The 12,789-nt window shown below is 33.2% G+C and overlaps 1 long non-coding RNA gene and 1 pseudogene across 2 annotated transcripts in view; both read left to right on the top strand.

The window, feature by feature from the left end:
• Positions 1–311: 311 nt before the first annotated feature.
• Positions 312–12,789, top strand: part of LOC143647949 (uncharacterized) — a 49,787-nt gene continuing 37,309 nt past the window's right edge. For both annotated transcript variants that reach the window (XR_013158271.1, XR_013158270.1), the window contains exons 1-2: positions 312–373; positions 3,570–3,733. This is a non-coding gene — a long non-coding RNA (uncharacterized LOC143647949). The remainder of the gene's footprint in view (positions 374–3,569; positions 3,734–12,789) is intronic.
• LOC143648983 (U6 spliceosomal RNA) lies at positions 6,104–6,178 on the top strand (annotated as a pseudogene).

Below are 12,789 nucleotides of genomic sequence, written 5' to 3'. Positions count from 1 at the left end.
GGTGGTTGGTTGAAGTATTAACCAAAAGGTGGCCTACACTAACTGAAGTTTAAATGCATAGCTGTCTTGGAATAATGGAGGTGAAGGCAAATAAAGGCTTAGAGAAATAGGAATATTAGACTGGATTTATTATATAAAACCAGATTACCCACCCTAAGAATGTCAAGGAGACATGCCTTTCACCAGAACTGTGAGGAATAAATTATGATAGCATCTTCATCATCCCTGAAGAGCTCTGTGGTTGCTTCTCATTGTAGGTCAGCTATTACTATGGGAACTGCTGTCCTGGAACTTGGATTCTTAAGCATAATGGGGATGATCAGATCCCATGTTGGTAGGAGCCAAGTCGCAGCAATTAATAAACAAAGACAAGGTGGGCATGACTACCATAATAAAGAACAGACTCGAAGCAGTAATCAGAATAGTCCCAATCACAGAGAACTATGGTATTGGCTACTTGACCATGGGATACTTAGAAGAGAAATATATGGGCAATCTATTAAATTTTTACATGATCTGTACAAGCCAAAGAGCTCTAGATCAAGTGACAAAAAGGTCTAGAAATCTGCCCTTAATCTTATTGAGATTCCTGGTACAAAATAGGTTTCTTTTCTCTTGCAGCTTTCAGAAATCCTTCCTTATCTGCAATTGGCAATTTGACCATATGTCTGAATTCTTTAGGTTTACCTTGTTTGGGGTTCATTTGATTTATTGAATGTGCATATTCATGTCTTTTATTAAATTTGGGACGTTTTATACAATTGTTTCTTTAAATATTCCTTCTCCTTCTGGGATTCCCATAAGATGTATAATGGCACACTTGATGTCCCATATCACTCAGGCTCTGTTGATGTTTTTTCATTCTTTCAGTTATTGTGGTCTTCTACTTCCATATTTTTGTTTGGTTCCTTTTAAAAATGTCTATCTTCTCTTTATTAAGATTCTTGCTCATCATCTGTTCTCCTGTTATCCTTCATTTTTCTCTGTGTTTTCCTCAAATTTTATCTCCTTGAGCATACTGAGGAATTAAAGAATAAAATGTCCAGTATTTTCAAAGTCTCATCCTTGAAGTTCTGCATGTTTATCTTGTTTCTTTGGATGAGCGATAATTTCCTGTTTCTTTGTCTGTCTTATCTTTTATTGAACATTATGTATTTTAATAATTTTATCATTTTTTAAGGCCGTGTTTTCTTGATCCAGCCTTCACTCAGTTATTGACATTCCTTAACTGTTTTATGGAATTCTGAAGGTGATGGCTCTGCCAACTTTTGACAGTTATTCAAACATTCTGTGAGAAAGCAGCACTCTGCAGTGTCTTATATGACCATCTTGGTCAACTTGTATTTCATTTGATGAAATGTATCTAATATACAGTGCCAGGAAAATAGCAACTAAACCAAGCTTTGCACACTAAGAGTTTTATGGTTGAATACGTGAATTAATGAATGAGTACTCAATTCATCACCAGAATATATCATTGCATGTAATAACCAGAGTAAAATTAGATGGCATAGAGAATCTATACACCTATGCATTGTGAAATGGACTTTGGCATTTATCCTTTTGTTTCTCTATTATTGCAGTGTATAAAATTTAATAATGTGGAACCACCATGGGTTTTTACTGTAGGGGCTCTTTCCCTTCCATAACAGAGTTAGTCAGCATCACAAGACAACAGATGGAGTTGTGTGTAGCTCTTACAGCAGCAGCTTCAGCATCCAATAGATTTATCATTTTTTCTTTTGGTAAATACATTTGCTAAAATTGTCTCTGTGCTATTTGTCATTGCTCAATCAGCTCCTAGAAGCTTATGCACTTCTTTAAACAAAAGTACCAAGTGCAAATCTTACCTTAGCATGGTTAAGCAAAGGGTACTAGATTATAAAGCTAGTCAGAAGGTAGAGCTGGTATTAAAACACAGTTCTGACTATTATAGCCCATGATCTTAATTGCTCTTCAATGCAAACACCAGCCACAGAAGGTGAAAATGACTTTTCATGCATGGAGATGTGTCAGACAGGAAAGAGAGAAAGGACACCCTTTTCTCTGAAACTCTTTAAGGTCTCCTGCACATTTTCCAATAAGCAAGAGATTTTCATCTAAGGCCTATAGATTGAAGGTAGTCAGATAAACCACTCATGATAACAGCACGGCCCATGGGTTTGGGAGATGACAAAAAATAGCAGATCATAGGAAAAAATTGTAAAACTGAATGCTTCAAACAGAAGAGGTACCTTCATAGGAATTCCACAAAAGGAATTTAGTGGAGGTTAGAGCAGGAGAATCAATCACTTAAATCTTGAAATCTTTGGTTTCTTCAGGCTTAACATGTAAGCCACATGAGCAAAAATTCTTAGTCCACATGCCTGTTGCTATATTCTATTTTGTTTTAATTAACATTCTTAATAAAGCAAGGAATATAGCTCAACTACGTCAGAGTTCTAAAATTGCTCAGAAAGAAGATTATAATGAGAGAACTATTCTACCCAGCTAATTAGTAGGGAGATCCATGAAAATTTGCAGTGATAACTGTACTATATAATCAAAAGAACTATGTAATGTTCATTATCAATTGGTGAAAGATTCTAGGTGGGGGAGTTGTAAAAAGATGACATGCAAAATCTGACCTCAAAAGGGATTTAAATTTACAAAGAGTAAGATCTGAGCAAAAATAACTATGATCAAAGTATTAAAGTTGGTAAATTAAATTACTGTTATAGCCAGAATAAATATTTTTAGTAATAAGTGGGAAAAAAGTTAATGAAATGAAAATTCAGTTGTTCAAGGTTAGGGAAGCAAAACTGATTATTAAGGCATTTCAGCAACATTATGATTAGTAGGATGATTCAGTTTTGTACCAAGGCCAATTTGACCTTACATAAATTAAAATCTCAGCCTCCTAACAAGACAGAAAATATCAGATGAGAAATGAGCAATTATCAGTTGATGCCCAGACTCTGACAACTCTACTGTTTACATAAAAGGTGCATCTTCGAATGCAATGCAGGACTATTCTGTCAGACAGTAATGCCTGGAGGCATTAAAAACATCTACTATTTTTTAAAGTTGTGACTTAGCAGATAGGCATTAAACCACAAATTAAGGATACAAATTTCCATTGCTTGAAAAGCTGTTCATTAGTGTAGGGTATAAACAGGGATATTTATGTCATAGTTTCTTTGCTAGATGATCAACAATTGCATGTGAAATATACACATTTAATTCTGTCTATTAATTATATATCATGTAGAAATGTCTGTTTCCTTTAGTCAGTTTAATGTCATACATATATATGTGTGTATTTGTGTATGTGTATATATGTATATGTATAGCAGGTTGATACATAGTTTCTGAAGAAAATTTCCTTTAATTTCTTTTAAAAAATATGTTCTTCTAGCAACCAGAATTTTCCACCTCCAAGAATATGTATTTTTAGTAGTTGTAAGCTACAGATGACTGAAAATATGTTTTGATTTGTGCAATTGAATGCATTTCTGATTGCTGCCAAAGAGATTACCACAGTTTTAGTAGTTAAAAACAGCACAAATTTATTTTCTCACTTTTGGTAGGTGAGAAGTCCAGTGGGCTTGACTATTTGCTCTGGATTTCATAAGATCAAAATCAAGGTTTCAATAGAGAAGAGGCTCTGGGGATGAATCCACTTCCAAGCTCATTTGGCTTCAGCCCTGAATTCTCACCTGATATGTCTTCTCTTATAATGCCCATTTGTCAGGTAATGAACTTTCAAAAACTTTCTTACAAAACAGACAAAAAATAAATTAAAACTTTTGGGTCTAAATGTTTGTGAAATACATTAGTCACTTTCTATAGAAATGCAAATACAGTTTCCAAGCCTCTATAGTGATATTTCTTTGTTTTTGTATATGTGGATGTATCAGGTTTTTGTTATTGGCTTTGCTGTTTATTTTTATCTCATATGGTAGGTTGAATTATGTGCCACAACAAACCCACTATAAATAGTACCATTTAAAGATGTCATATTTAGTTACAGAATGGCTAGCTGAATCGGGGTGGTTCTTAATCTGGATTACTGGTGGCATTATGAAGAGAATCCAGAACTCAAAGAAGCCAAAAATGAGAGGACATCATCATGTGCTGGGAGACAGTGCTACAAGACAACAAACCCTAAAGATTGTTGACAATCAGCACCAGAATGCTAGACTCCAGAAGAAAGCAAGCTTTGCCTGTATCTTCATTTTGGACTTTTTACAGACTCAAAACTGAGAGGCAATAAATTCCTGTTGTGAAGTCAAACCAGTTTATGATGATTGTGATAGCACTTCTAACATTTAAGAAAACCTTTCCTACAAGGAAATCATAGAGATTCTTATAATTTGCTCTAGGAGTTTAGAAATTTTGCTTTTTATATATGGCTACATTGTACTTATAATTTATATCTGTATATGGTATGCCTCTTAAAATCAATTTCAAATTTTATGTCAATAACAAATTATCAGAACATGATTTGCTGATTAATCCATCTTCACTCACAAATACGCAATGCCACATTTTCAAATTTCATTTTTCCCTATAATTTTTTTGTCTACATGTGCTTACTTATTGTTCTGTGTATTGATTTATTTGTTCATTTCTGTACAAGTACCACACTCTTTACTGCTGTACTTAGTAATTTTTGATATTATAGAGAACAACTCCTTCCATATATTTATTGAATTCATTTTGGTGAAGACCAAAATTGTCATTGTTGTTTCTGACCCTTTAACTTTCCATGTGTTTTTAATCTGATCACACACATAAAAGTGTTCATATCTGATGGGTTGAAACTCGACTATGATTAGTTAAGTTGGCATGAAGTATATTTATGATTCAAATTTAGAAGTAATAATGGTAATGAACTCTTCTATTTGATTTGATTTGATTATTGAATTTTTCTATGGATATAAATAATGGTATCTCTACAAGCATCATTAATAATTATTTTTATACATTTTAAACAAGTCCATAGTGCAACTAATAAAGATTTACATACATTAATTTAGCTTTCTGAGAGAGATTCATAATCAAAAGGCCTACTTGGTGGTGGTTCAAATAATTGTTTTCTGGAGATATGAATCTTAGAAGTGAGAATTGAGGAGACCCGAGTCTGTTTTAATTATGGAAGATAGTCCACAGACACAAATTTAAGGCCTCAAAATAAACTTAGAAGTTTCTAATTTGACAGTCCTCCACATATATAAATAATCTATATTTTTCCTATTGCTGCTTTTATGGACTACTTTTTTTCTGTAATTTCTGCAGTTTCTCTACAATGGAGTTGATATTTTTCCTCTTTATTTAGGTTTATTTGCTACTTTGAGATTCAATTCATAAGCATTACTAATATTAGTTCAAATAACACCTCTATTATATTTTATTTCATTTTTTGGAGCTACAAGACAGTCATTCTTTCAGCAATTAATTACATGATCCTTAACCTCTAAAATTTTCATCACTTGGCTTTGTGGTGTTATTTTATGTAATTTTCTCAGTTGTATATTGCAGTTGGTTAATCTTCTCTTTAGCTATATCTAATATGCTTTTGAAGCATTCAGTTTTATTTTAATATTAATGACATTTTATATTTCTAGAACTTCTCTTTGCTGCTGCTGCTACTGTTGCTTTTTCTTCTTCTAATCTGTATGTTATTTTATGGTATATTTTAAAATTTTGAAGTGGAAAAATTTTATCTGGCTATCATTTAATTTTTTTCAGTCTATAGTTTTTGATGGGTAAAAAAATAAAAGGCATCCAAATTGGACAGGAAGAAGTAAAATCTTTACTAGTTTCAGATGACATGTTCCTCTATATAGAAAGTTCCACAAAATCTATAACAAAGCTCCTACAACTAATAAATGCATTCAGCAAAGTGGTAGGATACAAAATCAACATGTAAATATTAGTAGGGTTTCTATACAATACTAATGAGAAATCTGAGGAGGAAATCAAGAAAAAATTCCATTTACAATAGGAACTAAAAGAATCAAACATATAGGAATAAATTTAACCAAGGATGTAAAGGATTTGCACTCAGAAAACTATGAAACATTGCTAAAAGAAATTAAAGAAAGTGCACGCTTCGGCAGCACATATACAGAGAAGATTAGCATGGCCCCTGCGCAAGGATGACCTGCAAATTTGTGAAGCATTCCATATTATTTTTAAAAAAAAAAGAAATTAAAGAACGCCTGAATAGATGGAAAAATGTTCAGTGCCCATGGATTGGGAGATAAAGAACATTAAGATATCAATTTTACCCAAATTTATTTATAATCAATGCAATTCCAATTGAAATTTCAACAGCCTGCTTTTTAGAAATGGAAAAGCCTATTATTAAATTGATTTGGAATGATAAAGTGCCCTTAATAGCCAAAAGCATCTTGAAAAAGAAGAATGAAGTTGGAGGACTCCGTTTACTCACTTTAAAGGTATTACAAACTTGCAATGGTCAAAATAGCAAGGTACTGGCATACATACAGATATACTGACCAACAGAATTGAATTGAGAGTTCAGAAAACTGTTCTCACATCTATGGCCACTTGATATCTGACAAGACTGCCACATCCACTCAACTGGGAAAGAATAGTCTATTCAGCAAATAGTGCTTGGAGAACAGACTATCCATATGGAAAAGAATGAAAGAGGGCCTCTATCTCATACCCTATTCAAAATTGTTCAAAATGTAAAACACTGAATGAAGCTGCATCTGAGCTATAGGTTTTTGTTTTGTTTTGTGTTGTTTTGTTTTGATTTTACTATTATTACTTTTATTTTTTTCTCTATATTAACATTCTATATCTTTTTCGGTTATGTTGCTAGTTCTTCTAAACCAATGCAAATGTACTAAGAAATGATGATCATGCAGCTATGTGATGATGTTAAGAATTAATGATTGCATGTGTAGAATGGTATGATCTCTAAATGTTGGGTTAATTTCTTTTTTTCCGTTAATTAAAAAAAAAAAAAAAAAAAGAGAAGGGATAATTGGAGATGAAGGGATACAGACTGTACAACGGGACTGGATATAAAAACTCAGAAATGGACAGCACAATACTACCCAATTGTAATACAATTATGTTAAAACACTGAATGAAGCTGCATGTGAGGTATAGGTTTTTTGTTTTTGTTTTTTTTGTTTTTTTTTTCTTTCTATTATTGTTTTAATTCTTATTCTGTTGTCTTTTTATTTCTTTTTCTAAATCGATGCAAATGTACTAAGAAATGATGAATATGCAACTATGTGATGTTATTAAGAATTACTGATTGTACATGTAGATTGAAATGATTTCTAATTGTTTTGTTAATTCTTTTTTTAATTAATAAAAAAAAAATTTATGAAGTATTACAATAATTTAAAAAGATTTTCTTTCCTTATGTTAGTTAAATTTGTATAAGTAAAATGTTATTCATATATTGAGAAGTTGCATTAAATTCCTAAAGACTTGAAAAAAAAAAATTGTTCAAAATGGATCAAAAACTAAATATAAGAACCAAATATGATAAAACTCCAGAAGGAAATGTAGGCATGCATCTTTAAGGCCTGTTGCTTGGCAATGGTCTCTTAGACTTTTTGTCCAAAGCATAACTAATGGAAAAACTGAATAAGTAAATAGGACTTCTTCAAAATTAAATACTTTTGGTGTCAAAGGACTTTGTCAAGAAAATAAAAAGACAACTTACTCAATGGGAGAAAATATTGGAAAACCACATATCCAATAAGGTTTAGTATCTTGAATATAAAAAGAAATCCTACCACTCAACAATAAAATGATAAACATCCCAATTTAAAAATGTGCCAAAATTTGAAATATAGCAATTCTGGCATATTGCATTCTGGTAGCATTAGCAAACTGAAACACTACATCATAGTCTCATGACTAGATATATGTTCCCTGAGGTACTGAAAGCAAGGACTCAGACAAAGATTTTCACATCAACGTTCATAGTGGCATTATTCCCAATTGCCAAAAATGAAAGCAACCCAAGCGTCCATCAACCGATGACCTTATAAATAAAATGTGGCATATACATACAATGGAATATCATTCAGGTGTCAAAAGGAATGAGGTCTTGATGCATACAACAACATGGATGAATCTTGAATACATTATGCTGAGTGAAATAAGCCAGACACAAAAGGACAAATTTGTATGATCTCACTGATATGAACTAATAATAATAAGCAAACTCATAGAATATGTGTCAAGAATATAGGTTACGAGGGGATAGATTGGTGGTACAGAATGGTGAGCTGATGCTTAATATGTAAAGAATTTCTGTTTAGGTTGATTCTTAGGTTTGGAAATGGATAGAGGTGATGGTAGCACATAATTGTGAGAGTAATTAACTGCACCAAATTTTGTATGTGAGTATGGCTGAAAGGAGAAATTTTGGGTCATGTATATTACCAGAATGAACGTTAAAAGATAAAAAATGAGACTGTATAACACAGTGAAACCTGTTGTGGACAGTAGACAGGGGTTAATAACACAAGTAAGAGCATTCTTTCATCAATTATAATAAATGTTTGACACTAATACAAGGTGTTAATATTAACATAGTATATGGGAAAATATACCTAATGTAAACTATGGCTACATTTAATAGTATTATTTCAATATCCTTTCATTAATTGTAACAAAATTACAATGCTAAAGCAAAATTTCAATAATAGGAGAGTATATGGAACATATTTTTAATGACTTTTCAGTAAACCTACAAGTTCTCTAATTAAAAAAATAACTTTTAAAAAATATTTAAAAATAGTTTTAATTATTTTAAAATGATAATTTAAACAAAAGTATGCTAAGTGAAAGAAATGAAACACAAAGTACTATGTATTATATTATTCCATATGTATGAAATATAAATATAAATAAATCTATAAAGACAGAAATAGATTTGTAGTTAAGTAAGGCTGGGGAAGGATAGAGGAATTCAGAGGTGACTGCTAAAAGGTAAGTGTTTTTTTCTTTTCGGAATAAAGGAAGTGTTTTAAACCTGATTGTGGTGCTGAATGCACAATTCTATGACAGTATACTAAAAGTCATTGATTGTACACTTTGGATGAATCATATGATATATGACCATATCTCAATAAAACTGCTCTAAAATATATTATCATATAATCACAAAATAACCACAAAATTCAGGAAATTAATATTTATACAGTAGTTCTGATAGCACAGGGTAAGAAGCATGAAACTGAAATTGTGGAAAGGCTGCAATTATTTGTAAGGATAAAAATCACCAATTCCCAGTGTCTGAAGTCCAGCTGAGTTCAGGACTATTGAAGGAGAACAGTTAGTAGAATTGAGAGGTCAGCATATGAAAGAATCATCTATCCTAGTATTGAAATTACCAATAATTATGAAAGCTAATTGTAGGAGAGCCAACGTCATGAAGTAATCAGAGAGAATGATCTAGGGATCAATAGATGTTTTAGTTTCCTGGGCTGCTCAAGCAAATACCATGGTATGGTTTGGCTTAAAAATGGGAATTTATTTGCTTATGGTTTTAAACTGGGAAAAAGAAAGTCCAAATCAAGGCATCATCAAGGCAATACTTTCTTCCTGAAGAGTAGCATTCTGCAGTGGGATGCTAGCTATCCTGGAGTCCTTAGCTTGTTATATGGTGAGGCTCATGGTGGCATCTCCTGACCTCTCCTTTTCTGTGTTCAAATTCTTGCTTTCTGTAGCTTTCACTGTCTCTGAACTCTTCCCATTTATAAAGGACTCCAATAATAGGACTAAGACCCATCCCGATATGTTCGGCCCAGCACATACACCTTAACTGACGTCACCTCAACAAGAAGTCCTACTTACAACAAATTTATACCTACAGGAATGTATTACATTTAAAAACACGCTTTTCTGGGATACATAAAGCTTCAAACCACACAGTAGCTAAGAGAATAATGGTGAGTAGCTGTTAACATACTATGATGGCATTAATTTCAAAGTTGGACTTTAGCTGCTGTTGTTATTGTTAGAGACAAAGTAGAATATTCTAGAGGTGAAATAAGGTGTAAAATGAAAAACTGCCTCACCTCCAGACACGATGAAACAAGGACTGTGGAGAGAAGATATAGCCACCTTTTGGCAGGGTTATAGAGTCAGCAAGGCCTTCAGGAGACAGACAGATTTCCCTTGAACAAACAGTTGAGTGACTGTTTCTTTTTTTTGGCCCCCTGCCAATTACTTTTAAGTATTGCAGTGAGAGTTATGCTCTAATAGTATATTTTATATAGAGAACTTTTTTGTATTTTGTATTGGGATATTTTTAGGATATTTGGAAATCTAATTTTCAGAAGTTTTTAATAGATATTTTAGATAGATTAGATAGATAGATAGATCTTTTTGGAGAAAGTACCAAAGAGGAGAAAAACTACATTTTACTCAAAGCTCTTAAAAATCATTGTTTATTTGATTTTTTGATTGTTTTATATTTAATATTATGGTTTTAAACTGGGAAACTTTGATTTTTTGTTGTTTTTCTCTCAAGTCCAAACTTCCTAACAATCAATTCTTGTATTTTCTATCTCAAAAACATAGTCAGCTTCTCTCCATCTCTCACCATGCTACCATCTTAGTCTAAGCAGTTTGATCACTTTCATCTTTTCTGCTTTTCCTGACTCCAATTTCTACACTTTCTGTTTTTTCTCCATGTATCAGTCAACTTAATAAAAATACATCACATTATTTCACTTCTTAGACATAATCCTTTAACTGTTTCCAGTTGCCCTCAGGATAAATTTATTCTCCAGCATGAAGAGTAAAGTAATACATGAAATGTCTGACCACTTCTCCAACCTCATTTCCTACCGTTTTCTCTGTAGTCCCTTAATGATTCAGCCTCCCGTAGTTTCTATGCTGAGTTTAGCATTCAGCTCCTCCTATTGAATGCTAAACTCTACCATGCAAAGACTGACACATGTTCTATTTCTCTGCCTGACTCTTCCTCTCTCCTTGTACAAATATGTATGCCTGCTCTCATTATATTCATGGCTAACTACTTTACAAACATAAATTCCTTTCCTATATGTCACATTCTTTGAGAAGTCTTTCCTTATTATTTTCCTTGGTTCTTCAGCTAATCTCTAACACTACATTCAGTGAGTTTTCTTCAGTTAATCCCTAACACTGCACCCAATGAGTTGTCTTCATTACACTTTTCACACATGCACACACAGACATTTGTTTTGTTTTGTTTACTGGCTTCCTCCCATTCGGGGTAGGAGTAAGCAGGTAAAAGGCAGAATGCATGTTTGTTCCATTAATTAACAAATACCTGGTGCCACATAATAGGAACTTGATGAATCATTACTGAGTGATTGAGTGAATTCAATAATCTGGGTGGGAGGTGATTAGACTGAAAGAGGACTGTGAAGGTGAGATGATGCTGAGTGAAATGAAAGCAAGGAAAACTATGAAGGACTATTGGATAAGATCTGATGACTACTATCAGTGGGAAAGAAAGAGAATATATTCATTACATACATTCATTTACTTATTTACCACTGATAAAAATCTACATGAAGAGAAAAAGAGAAATGAGAATAAAGGAAGTTTTATAGAAGACTAATATTCATTAGTCAGTAGAATCCATCAGGCAAAATGGGTTACTACATTAGCTTTGCCTTTACAACTAGTGACAAGGTAGACCAATCTTGATTACTGATTAAAACAACAAAAATGAGCTTCATTTAACTTCAGCAGAACACAAATTATTAGAAAGTTATTTGGCAGCTGATATAACTGATGGAGAATCTGGCTTCGAAAGTTGAGATGACTCAAATGAGTCTAGGACCTTGAGAACAAGTGAGGGTCAAGGAGCAGGAAGTGCCTAGTTGGACATCACCACTGGTAACCTGCTACTGGACACTCATCCTGCCACATAACTCTGAGCTTAGCCTCCACCTCCCATTCTGGTTTAATGTGCTCAGTTTTGCAAGATTTAGCCTCCTAGACTAGTCCTTTGATAGACCTCCTAACTGTTTAGGATAGAAGGCCCACACGATGAGGGATTCCTTCCAAATTGAAAAGGTGTTTAGACACTGAGTATCCTCAAAAGACTATCTTCACTGCATATCCAATGGTACTCTTTCTGCAATTTTGACCTGTGAAACTATAATGACTCTTTTGTCTATGGGCACTGGTTAATTTCATGTGAGTGTGAAAATGTATAGCCAGTATTGAAAGGGCATGAACCTTCACCATTAAGTTTCCAAGATTTCAGCTGCCAGGATACCAAATCATTATTCTTGCGCTGACTTTTCCTCCCCATGACATCCAGCCTGGAATACCTGCTCATCTTAACATTTTACTTTTGTGAACAAATATTCAGAAGAGCTACCACATTCCTAATTCTGAAAATTCCCTAGTTGGTCAAGGTCACTGGCTGATGAGCTAGTCTTCTAAAGTACTAATTGTCCGCAGTGTAAGAGAGCAAAGTCCTTATAGAAATAATAGCCTAAGTTGGACACAAGGGTCTGGCTTTTATGACAGCCAAATGGATAAGAAAAATTATAATGGCACCTAAGCGTCTGTTAAAACTAACTATATCGATGATCTGTGAACCAAGCCATGCTTTTGTGATGGATTATTGCCATTTCAGAGACATAATTATGGCCTATAAGGTCAAATATTTACTTTTTAAAATGAGCACGTAAGTACAAAATTATACATTGCTCTATAGCATTTTAAGATGTTATCAAGTAGAACCACCTCCCCTTCAAATATAAAAATAAAGGGAACAGATATGACTCAAAA

The sequence above is a fragment of the Tamandua tetradactyla genome, chromosome 10 (assembly GCF_023851605.1).
Source record: "Tamandua tetradactyla isolate mTamTet1 chromosome 10, mTamTet1.pri, whole genome shotgun sequence".
In the NCBI taxonomy this organism is placed as follows: domain Eukaryota; kingdom Metazoa; phylum Chordata; class Mammalia; order Pilosa; family Myrmecophagidae; genus Tamandua; species Tamandua tetradactyla.
The sequence above is the reverse complement of the archived record's forward strand: the minus strand, read 5'-3'. Positions and strand labels throughout refer to the sequence as shown.